This window comes from Schistocerca piceifrons, chromosome 6 (genome assembly GCF_021461385.2).
Source record: "Schistocerca piceifrons isolate TAMUIC-IGC-003096 chromosome 6, iqSchPice1.1, whole genome shotgun sequence".
Classification (NCBI taxonomy): domain Eukaryota; kingdom Metazoa; phylum Arthropoda; class Insecta; order Orthoptera; family Acrididae; genus Schistocerca; species Schistocerca piceifrons.
Window position 1 is genome coordinate 312,166,631 of NC_060143.1, and position 12,428 is coordinate 312,179,058.

General features: G+C 42.9%; 1 non-coding gene across 1 annotated transcript; it reads right to left on the bottom strand.

The window, feature by feature from the left end:
• Positions 1 to 1,375: 1,375 nt before the first annotated feature.
• Positions 1,376 to 1,448, bottom strand: Trnav-cac. Its single transcript has one exon. It is a non-coding gene; the product is annotated as a tRNA-Val (tRNA).
• Between the last annotated feature and the right edge of the window lie 10,980 nt (positions 1,449 to 12,428).

A 12,428-nucleotide genomic window follows, 5' to 3' on the forward strand; every position in this document is an offset into this window, starting at 1 on the left:
CTAAGACACCACGAAATAAAACCAGAGTCCAGACTGCAACTGAACACATAAATCTTGATGTCTGGAAATTGGCCAGACCAATAATGCCACTCCCTTTGCAAACCACTGTTCAAGAAAGTTTCTCCACTTGGCTGTCCGAAGTATCGAACGCTAGTATGCTCATTATTGAATGAGAGGCTGATGACCTCACTTCTGCAACTATCAGAAGAATTAACTGGGTTTATTCGGGGCAAGGGAACCCGGGAACGGATCCTAAATATCCGGCAGCCTACAGAGAAGGCAAGGGAATGTAATATCAAGATGTTCATGTGCTTCTTGGATTACAAGAAAACTTACGACAAGGTGAAATTATCAGTGCCATGGACTACCCTCATCGAGATGGGTACAACGACATACCTGATATACGTGATTCGGCAACTGTACATTTCGAACACAGAGACAGTAAGAACCAATAAAACTTTCTCATAAAACATTTCTGTTAATGCAGGCGTGAGATAAGATTGCATTCTTTTCCCTCTGTTGTTCAGTAGTAGAGAATATGGCCTTCAAGTTAATAACATAAAGATAAAAGTGGTGTTTGTAGATGTCCTAATGGCAACAGAACTGACATCACAAGAATTGCAGGCTACCAGATTGTCAGTCGCTTCGAGTATTTAGTATGTGTTGTCGCTGATACTGGAGATTACGAGCCTGAGACGCGTAGGCGCATTTCAATTGTAAGTAATTGTACAGAAAAACTTGTTCGCATCTGGAAGGAGACGTCCATCACTTCCGAGACAAAGCTCGTAGTCGTCTGAACTCTAATCTTCCCTATTGCAACCTATGCAGCAGAAACTTGGACGACGAAGACGGCGGATCGTTGCAGGACTGATGCTTTGGAAATGTGGTGCTCTAGAAGATTACTTTGAATACCACGAATAGTACATCGAACTGAGGCAGTTTGGCATCATAACAGGACTGTGCACTCTTATCAACCAAAATCAGTTGAAGTATTTTGGTTGCATTGCCAGAAGACAATAGGCAATGGAAGAACAGTCACAGAGGGAACAGTCGGTGGCTGAAGACCTAGAGGGGGTTCTCCATTGCAATTAACAGCCAGACCGAGATGGGCTTAAAGCAAGCAAGTCACCATGCCCAAGACAGAGCATCGTGCAGGCAGGTTGTCAAGAGGCTTACCACGTCATGCCATCACACAATTTCACGGTGTTGCAGTAAAGAAAGATTAGCATTTCAACGGTGGAAAATGCAAAGAGGAGGGACGAGTCACGGTGTGGCAGCGTTGCGTAACTCGAAACTCATTTGGTATTCACGCACATTACCTTGTCGAGTTCCGTTGTTTTTTATAACAAGAAACTATTCTTGGGATTGAAAAATATGTTTCCGCCCGCGATCGAACCGGGGACCTTGCGCGTGTGAGGCGCACGTGATAACCACTACACTACGGAAACACACACTGCCGCTCTTCGAGGACAAGATACACACGAAAAGTTTTCACTGATTTTCCCCCCCCCCCCCCTCCTCACTATCTCTATCTCTCTCTCTCTCGCCTCCCCACTCCTCCACCCCCCCCCCCTCCCTCGCTATGTGGCCGCCTGCTTTCACTACCGCAGCGAGCTGGACCTGGTTCGGACGCCCGTGGTGCAGCTATCCCGACACCTCACTTAGGAATCTGAGACGCAGATGCAGCGTAAATAACACAAACACATACACACAAATACTTAACTTGACTGTTATTCCTCTAAACATCGTCAGATGTCATATCGTCGCTGTTTTTGACAATACTTAAGACTTTTCGTAAAGTATGTAATTGTAGTCGGGCCAAATAAAGATGGATTCTTATCGAACAGTGCAGTCGTTATAGTGGGAATATAGTTATTGCTCTAGAGCCTAATGTACTGTACCTACATCATCACAGAGTTGAGAAATAGCTCAAACCACAAGGACTTGTTTTATTACGCTTCATTTGCAGTCTGTTAACAATTGTCTTGATTACATTTGCTCTGTGTTTGACATATAACTGGTTTCAGGTTACTTAAAATCAAATGCATGAGCAGGCGTGACAGGTGAATTTAATCGACGACGATGAGCGCTCGACGACGATTCTTTGCAGCAATGTACTAAGAATATTTTATTTTATTTTATTGCCTTTATCTGTCACCTTTCATTTTTAACAGTTATCTTACCTTTAACTCATATCATAAATCCTCCAAATGCGACTGAGACAATTGTGAATAAAGAAGCACTTGTCAAAGCAAACCCCGTGCTCTAATCCGACAATTTCAAATTCCATTGACTCTTGTAAAAGTGAATATTGATCTTAAGTGTTCCTTGGCTGCAGTTAAAAAAAAATGTTGAAATGTGTGTGAAATCTTATGGGACTTAACTGCTAAGGTCATCAGCCCCTAAGCTTACACACTACTTAACCTAAATTATCCATGCCCGAGGGAGGACTCGAACCTCCGCCGGGACCAGCCGCACAGTCCAGACCGCTCGGCTAATCCCGCACGGGGTTGCAGTTCATGTTGACCAGGGAGTCATGTACCGAATTCATGTAAACTTCTATTTGTGAATACAATTGTGTAGGAAGCTAAAAAAATGGATAAAACGAAAGAAACACAAAATAGGAACACCTTTTGTTTGGTTACATTGATGGCAGTAATTTTGTAACTTATACGTTTGCAACAGATCACACTTACAAAAGGTGTTCGAAATTTGCTGCGCTCGCTCGAATGCATGTTTTACATCTCTCAATCACCCCTTCACGCCCAAGCCCAACCGCTGCACATGCCGTGGGCTACTTCATCTGGTGACGCAACACGTTCAACATTTCTCAATTTATTTTGGGGAATTTCCTTACATTTGCGAGCCCAGGTATCTTATACTAAGTAACTTGTCTCAGCTTCATCTGCGTCGCTTCAGGAGTTTTTAAAAATATAAAGTAATTTAGAAGTAATTACCATAGCTGTCAGCTATCCGTCTGAGTAGATTAGCACTAGTCATAATCTGCTGTTTATATACTGCACAGAAGTAACCAGCTGGGTCTCTTTTTCCTGTTAATGTTTTACTTGACTCAGTCCCATTTCTAAAGGCTCTCCACCATAATTGCATTAATGGGATATGATGTATGGATGGATGAGGTACTGACAAAAGAATATATGAAAACTGCACCCAGCGAAATTTCATCCTCTACAAAGGTGGCTCGAAGCACTATGGGACTTAACATCTCAGGTCATCAGTCCCCTAGACTTCTACATCTACATCTACATTTATACTCCGCAAGCCACCCAACGGTGTGTGGCGGAGGGCACTTAACGTGCCACTGTCATTACCTCCCTTTCCTGTTCCAGTCGCGTATGGTTCACGGGAAGAACGACTGCCGGAAAGCCTCCGTGCGCGCTCGAATCTCTCTAATTTTACATTCGTGATCTCCTCGGGAGATATAAGTAGGGGGAAGCAATATATTCGATACGTCATCCAGAAACGCACCCTCTCGAAACCTGGACAGCAAGCTACACCGAGATGCAGAGCGCCTCTCTTGCAGAATCTGCCACTTTAGTTTGCTAAACATCTCCGTACCGCTGTCACGCTTACCAAATAACCCTGTGACGAAACGCGCCGCTCTTCTTTGGATCTTCTCCATCTCCTCTGTCAACCCGGCCTGGTACGGATCCCACACTGATGGGCAATACTAAAGTATAGGTCGAACGTGTGTTTTGTAAGCCACCTCCTTTGTTGATGGACTACATTTTCTAAGGACTCTCCCAACGAATCTCAACCTGGCACCCGCCTTACCAACAATTAATTTTATATGATCATTCCACTTGATATCGTTCCGCACGCCTACTCCCAGATATTTTACAGAAGTAACTGCTACCAGTGTTTGTTCTGCTATCATATAATCATACAATATAGCATCCTTATTTCTATGTATTCACAATACATTACACTTGTCTATATTAAGGGTCAGTTGCCATTCCCTGCACCAAGTGCCTGTCCGCTGCAGATCTTCCTGCATTTCGCTACAACTTAGAATTACTTGAACCAAACTAACCTAAGGACATCACACACATCCATGCCCGAGGCAGGATTCGAACTTGCGACCGTAGCAGCAGCGCTGTTCTGGACTGAAATGCCTAGAGCCGCTCGGCCACAGCGGCTGGCCTCTACAAAGATCTGTAAAATTTGCGCCCTGTGTTCCTGGAAAATACTACCTCCTCCTCGAGAGTCATCGTCCAGTGTAAAAGCTCCCTACGAGTCACAGTCTACCCACACTTCGAAAGCGCTCTTCCACCCAGTGGGTGACCCCCTAATAGGGGGCCCGCCGCATTGTCCCGCCACGGCAACTCTTCTCGCGGCAGCTCTGCTGCCAGTATCCCGGTCTGCGACGTCTAAATAAAAAGGGAAAGAAGTAAGTGAAAATGTTCTGAAAACACCCTTTTATTGTTGATTGCGACATAAATGGATTATTTCACACACTATACAATGAATTACCGAACTATCAGTTTAATAAGTCACAGCTGCAAAATACTAGCGCGAATTCTTTACAGACGAATGGAAAAACTGGTAGAAGCCGACCTCGGGGAAGATCAATTTGGATTCCGTAGAAATATTGGAACACGTGAGGCAATACTGACCCTACGACTTATCTTAGAAGCTAGATTAAGGAAAGGCAAACCTACGTTTCTAGCATTTGTTTACTTAGAGAAAGCTTTTGACAACGTTGACTGGAATACTCTCTTTCAAATTCTGAAGGTGGCAGGGGTAAAATACAGGGAGCGAAAGGCTATTTACAATTTGTACAGAAACCAGATGGCAGTTATATGAGTCGAGGGACATGAAAGGGAAGTAGTGGTTGGGAAGGGAGTGAGACAGGGTTGTAGCCTCTCTCAGATGTTATTCAATCTCTATATTTAGCAAGCAGTGAAGGAAACAAAAGAAAAATTTGGAGTAGGTATTAAAATCCATGGAGAAGAAATAAAAACTTTGAGGTTCGCCGATGACATTGTAATTCTGTCAGAGACAGCAAAGGACTTGGAAGAGCAGTTGAACGGAATGGTCAGTGTCTTGAAAGGAGGATATAAGATGAACGTCAACAAAAGCAAAACGAGGATAATGGAATGTAGTCGAATTAAATAGGGTGATGCTGAGGGAATTAGATTAGGAAATGAGACACATAAAATAGTAAAGGAGTTTTGCTATTTGGGAGGCAAAATAACTGATGATGGTCGAAGTAGAGAAGATATAAAATGTAGACTGGCAATGGCAAGGAAAGCGTTTCTGAAGAAGAGGAATTTGTTAACGTCGAGTATAGATTTAACTGTCAGGAAGTCGTTCCTGAAAGTATTTGTATGGAGTGTAGCCATGTATGGAAGTGAAACATGGGCGATAAATAGTTTAGACAAGAAGAGAATAGAAGCTTTCGAAATGTGGTGCTACAGAAGAATGCTGAAGATTAGATGGGCAGATCACATAACTAATGAGGAGGTATTGAATAGAATTGGAGAGAAGAGAAATTTGTGGCACAACCTGACTAGAAGAAGGGATCGGTTGGTAGGACATGTTCTGAGGCATCAAGGGATTACCAATTTAGTATTGGAGGGCAGCGTGGAAGGTAAAAATCGTAGAGGGAGACCAAGAGATGAATACACTAAGCAGATTCAGAAGGATGTAGGTTGCAGTAAGCACAGGGAGATGAAGAAGCTTGCACAGGATAGAGTAGCATGGAGAGCTGCATCAAACCAGTCTTAGGACTGAAGACTACAACAACAACAACAATGATTTAAGAAATTAAAGGATAGAATTTCCAGTTATGGAAGAATGTCTGTATATTCGTTCAACAAGTCAGTGAACTGCTGAGACGAACTGCAGAAAAAGGACACAGTTCAAACAATCTCACTGGAAGAAAAGATTTCCTGACATTTAAGTAAGTACCTTGAAACTAATTAAGATGATTCAACCTGTGAACTGGAAACTGTGTGTGAGCCAAAATTGCTAGCTAGAACCGTGAAAGCAAGTACTTTTAAATTCAGATGAGAGTGCCTGATCTAGAATCGCCTCTGCTACTCTTCTTTTAAACACGAACATAATTGTGCTAATTACTTTTGATATATATGATACTAAGTAATCTAAATCGCATCTGAGTATTTCTAAATGAAACTGAAAATAAAAAGTGGTTATCAATAATACTCAGAATGGCTTTGTCATGAAACATTCACGCACAATACCTAACTACTGCGTAACGAAAATGTGTCCTGTTAGAAAAGCGCATCTACTGAATTTACATAAATTTTGGTAATGAAAACTGTTTCTAATATTCTCTCCAAAGTTTCGTTTAAGCCAACCCGTACATTCTTACCTTGCAACGCCTAACTGGGCTCTGCTCGGCCTGTGCTGCAAAGAAAATAAGCTGAAATGAATCACATCTTGGCGGTTTGCCTTTTGTCTTATTTAAAGGCTGTTTTTTGGAGATTAAACTGTTGTGCTTTTTTTGAAAATATGGTTCACTCTCCACGCAATAGTGCAGTAAAGGTTTTAACAAAACTAACAGTGGGGATGAGCTTCATAAAATGTATGAGAGAGCATTTTGCAATTAGTTTTTAGTATTTCGGAAAAGACATACAGGGTGTTACAAAAAGGTACGGCCAAACTTTCAGGAAACATTCCTCACACACAAAGAAAGAAAAAATAGCATGTGGACATGTGTCCGGAAAAGCTTACTTTCCATGTTAGAGCTCATTTTATTACTTCTCTTCAAATCACATTAATCACGGAATGGAAACACACAGCAACAGACCGTACCAGCGTGACTTCAGACACTTTGTTATAGGAAATGCTCAAAATGTCCTCCGTTAGCGAGGATACATGCATCCACACTCCGTCGCATGGAATCCCTGATGCGCTGATGCAGCCCTGGAGAATGGCGTATTGTATCACAGCCGTCCACAATACGAGCACGAAGAGTCTCTACATTTGGTACCGGGGTTGCGTAGACAAGAGCTTTCAAATGCCCCCATAAATGAAAGTCAAGAGGGTTGAGGTCAGGAGAGCGTGGAGGCCATGGAATTGGTCCGCCTCTACCAATCCATCGGTCACCGAATCTGTTGTTGAGAAGCGTACGAACACTTCGACTGAAATGTGCAAGAGCTCCATAGTGCATGAACCACATGTTGTGTCGTACTTGTAAAGGCACATTTTCTAGCAGCACAGGTAGAGTATCCCGTATGAAATCATGATAACGTGCTCCATTGAGCGTAGGTGGAAGAACATGGGGCCCAATCAAGACATCACCAACAATGCCTGCCCAAACGTTCACAGAAAATCTGTGTTGATGACGTGATTGGACAGTTGCGTGCGGATTCTCGTCAGCCCACACATGTTGATTGTGAAAATTTACAATTTCATCACGTTGTAATGAAGCTTCATCCGTAAATAGAACATTTGAACTGAAATGAGGATTGACACATTGTTGGATGAGCCATTCGCAGAAGTGTACCCGTGGAGGCCAATCAGCTGCTGATAGTGCCTGCACACTCTGTACATGGTACGGAAACAACTGGTTCTCCCGTAGCACTCTCCATACAGTGACGTGGTCAACGTTACCTTGTACAGCAGCAACTTCTCTGACGCTGACATTAGGGTTATCGTCAACTGCACGAAGATTTGCCTCGTCCATTGCAGGTGTCCTCGTCGTTCTAGGTCTTCCCCAGTGACGAGTCATAGGCTGAAATGTTCCGTGCTGCCTAAGACGCCGATCAATTGCTTCCAATGTCTTCCTGTCGGGACACCTTCGTTCTGGAAATCTGTCTCGATACAAACGTACCGCGCCAGGGCTATTGCCCCGTGCTAATCCATACATCAAATGGGCATCTGCCAACTCCGCATTTGTAAACATTGCACTGACTGCAAAACCACGTTCTTGATGAACACTGACTGTTGATGCTACGTACTGATGTGCTTGATGCTAGTACTGTAGAGCAATGAGTCGCATGTCAACACAAGCACTGAAGTCAACATTATCTTCCTTCAATTGGGCCAATTGGCGGTGAATCGAGGAAGTACAGTACATACTGACGAAACTAAAATGAGCTCTAACATGGAAATTAAGCGTTTCCGGACACATGTCCACATAACATCTTTTCTTTATTTGTGTGGGAGGAATGTTTCCTGAAAGTTTGGCCGTACCTTTTTGTAACACCCTGTATATTAACGCGAACTGTTACTTTGTCTTAGTATTGTCATGTAGGCTACGTTAAGTTGCTCTTTGTACACAATCGTTAAATTACATTAGATTCACTCTTTGCCTTTCTAAATTAAATACTTTAACTAACAGTGGAGGAAGAAAGCTAATTAGAGTACTGAACGCAAGACTGAAAGACTGATAATTCTCCAGGATACCAACACGTATATATTGTGGGACACAATAAATCTTTATACTAGAATACTTCGCGATTAGCGCTAGTAACAAAATTAACTCAGTACAGATTAGCTTCGTTCTGTATGAGCCGTCTCTCTATAAAATCCTGTTCAGTCATCTTCTATGTACAATAACACAGCAGGGAGCATTTCAATTCTCTTTACGTTACGCCCGCTGTCCGAGCTCCTCTCTCTGCCACGACACAATGCATTCTCTCTCTCTCTCTCTCTCTCTCTCTCTCTCTCTCCCTCTCTCTCCCTCTCTCTGGACGACAATTGTTTGCGACTCCTTCGTTCATTCGAGCTCTACTCAGTAATACTACAATCTACGGTAGCCGAAGAATAAGTCACTCAATGCTCTACATGCGTAGATGCTAAAAGTGTTAAAACAAATTTCGGGCTTGCAGCCTGTCTTTGATTCATCGCACGATATTGCGACTGCCCACCAGTGAATCATTTTCAGGTGAGCAGTCGAAGACAAGATGATTGGCAGGCGCACAGTCCCAATATCGTGCGATGAATCAAACAAAAACCGGCTGCAAACCCGAAATTTGTTTGAACATTCAATTCGCCGGGGAAAATTTTTATATTTACATGCTGAACGTTGTAAACATTCCAAATATACTGTCAAATATAGCGAGCAAACTGATATTTCTCATGATATATACAGGGTGATTATAATTAAACTTTCAGACCGCTGTAGAAATAACACCACTGGTCAGAATGACGTCATATTGCAATGGAATGTTATCAGAGAAGGGGAAAACTATGGCAGAAGAAAAATAAAAGTTACAAATCGTAGCAATAGATGGCGCTGCAGGCATCATAATTTAATAGTGGTCGACTACGAATGATAAATGAATCATAGAACAATGCCTAAGTTGTACTTTTGACGTTAAACAAACCGTTATACTCAGTGTGGATGAGTGTACAGGTGTGATACTGCTAGTTACGTAAGCAACTCGTGCACATGGGTAATTTTAATGGATAACAAAGCAGGATGTTTCGTAGGATTTTACGCACCGTACTCACGAGTATGTCCAATTTTCGGGCAATTCTCTGTGCACTACACGTTTGCACACCACCACTCGTCTCCTCCTCCATTGCTGTGGTCACTGCTTTCACTGACGTCGAGTCAATTCGTTTCCACCCTCTACCAGGTTGCACACCAAAAGAACACGTCTTTTCAAATTTCCGAATCATTACCTCCAGACCCAAGGCAGTCATCAGGCCAACGCCTTTTTTCAAACCCTTCAGTGTCCGGAACTTCTGCAGAGCGACGTGTGCAGAGTCATCATTCTTGTAAAACAGCTTTACAAGCAGTGCGCGATCCTCCATTGAGACAGTCATGGCGAACGTCGCAGACGCGAAGGAGTAAAAGCAGTGTACCCGGCGCGTTTATACCAACTTCAATGGGTCGTGCGCATGACGGGTGTTCTCATTTACGTATTCTGACACATACAGCGGCATCTATTGATCAATTTTCACACTATTTTTTTTCTTCTGCGATACGTTTTCTCCCTTCTCCGATAATATTCCGTTGCAATTTGACGTCATTCTGACCAGTGGTGTTAGTTCTACAACGATTTGAAAGTTTAACTTTAATTATAATCGCCCTGTACATCTTTCATATCTATTTCTCCTAATGTGAACGTCTTTCAACTTGTCTAATCAGCTGAGAATTGTTTATTGTTCACTGCGATATTTAAAATTTTGGTTGTACCTGTAAAATATACATAGAAGTAATTTTTCAGTTTTTATTCGAACAGTACTTTACTACAAAATCAAATTCAATATTACAAATAAATATTTCGATCAAAAGGTAAGGAACCAGGCTTAGTTATTTACATCTTATTTCACAAAATAATTCAACCGTGTCTGACTTCTCTTACCCATTAGCATCACTTGCTGCAGCTAGAGATGTAAATGCACAATTTCTGTCTGGAAGTAAGTGTTGAGGACATTAATCTGCTGTGTTATGAAGTTGTGACTGCAATGGAGTATCGGGAACAGGCAGAGAGCGAACTGAAGAGCACTGGGTATAAAAGTTTTCTGGGTATGGTACCGCTACATATTGTATAAAACTACTGCTGGAGGAAACCAACGTTTGGGCCACGGTTGCAGCGGCCTTTTTCTAGGTCTACTGGTACGTTCCAGCAATGCAGTGTCCCTTGTATTTTGTTATTACTGTTCACTGCGCATGTCATTAAGTCATAATTTTAAAAAGTTAGTTCATTTCATTAGTCACTTAAGGAAGAAGAAGAGGGATCTTTATTTTAATAGGTTATTGCGGTGGAGGAAGAACGTAACCTCTGTTGTCTATTGGCTCTTGTGTCATGTGCCATGATTGGTGGTCACCGTCGAATGAGAAGTTGGCTGCTGTTTACCAACTGCAGGACGTCGGCCGCGCGGCGGCAGTTACTCGCCGGTAGTGCTCGTGCCTCGTGTTGACAGTGCGATTTGTTGGGCTCTGATTGCTGGCAGCGAAGATGGGGCAAGCCTGAGTCCACCATCTCTATTCATGTTCTTAGGGTGTTTAAGTATTTCGATGGCCTCTCTGATTTTGCTTTTCGTCATTACTGGCTGCTTGGCCAACATAAAGGCTTCGCTGAATTTTATTTCTTTTTTCCGCAGTCTTGGTGATGTTTTGCCACTGCAGACTTGTTGTGTTGTCCTAGACGAATATAGCGCTCGTATTCCCGAATGATCGTTGCTATTGGCCTGGCAATATTGCCGATGTATGTCTTTCCACATTCGCATGAAATCAGAGGGGCCATCGAAATACTTAAACACCCTAAGAGCCGGCCGGTGTGGTCGTGCAGTTCTAGGCGCTTCAGTTTGAAACAGCGTGACCGCTACGGTCGCAGGTTCGAATCCTGCCTGAGGCATGGATGTGTGTGATGTCCTTAGGTTAGTTAGGTTTAAGTAGTTCTAAGTTCTAGGGGACTGATGACCACAGATGTTAAGTCCCATAGTGCTCGTAGCCATTGGAACCATGTTTTGAAACACCCTAAGAACGTGAATAGGGAGGATGGACTCAGACTTGTCCCATCTTGGCTGCCAGCAATCAGAGCCCAACAGACCGCAATGTCAACAACAGATGTTACGCTCTCCCTATTAAAATAAAGCCCGTCTCCTTCTTCCTTAAATGACCAATGAAGTGAACTATCTTTTTAAAATTATGTCGTAATGGTTCAAATGGCTCTGAGCACTATGGGACTTAACATCTTAGGTCATCAGTCCCCTAGAACTTAGAACTACTTAAACCTAACTAACCTAAGGACATCACACACATCCATGCCCGAGGCAGGATTCGAACCTGCGACCGTAGCAGTCCCGCGGTTCCGGACTGCAGCGCCTAGAACCGCACGGCCACCGCGGCCGGCTATGCCGTAATGGCATGCGCAGTGAAGAGTAATAACAAAATGTAAGGGACATAACATAGCTAGAACGCACCAGAAGACCCAGAAGAAGGCAGCTACAACCTTGGCCAAAACGTTGGTTTTCTCCAGCGGTAGTTTTATACAATATTACGCGGTACCATACCCGGGAAACTTTTATGTCAGCTGACTCTGGCCGAGGAAGCCTATGGAATTATATGAAGAGCACTAATTTCCAGGTTCTGCAATTGGCCAGTGTCCTGAAGTTGTGTCATTATTACTTTGAATTTAACTGGAAAGGGCGTACCCTTCCCACTAAACTTCATTTGTTATGGTCAAGATCTTAATTTTAGTGTCCATTTTTCGTTCCTTGGGAATACCACGATGTGGGTTTAGCGGAAACAGTAATAATATTTCGTCTTCTGCTTGCCGCTCGCGTGATTCTCTTTGCAGTATACTTGCATTATATAACTTAGTCAATATGACATCGTCATCTTCTGTCCTCCTTTTTTAAAAACTTTTTTCTTAATGCAGTCGCAGACACACGAGATACGGCTGTCTCTCCATTCCCTTGCGCACCCTCAGTTTATCCTTCTCTAATTACGGTAACAGTCCGAAAGAACGACAGTTGATTGA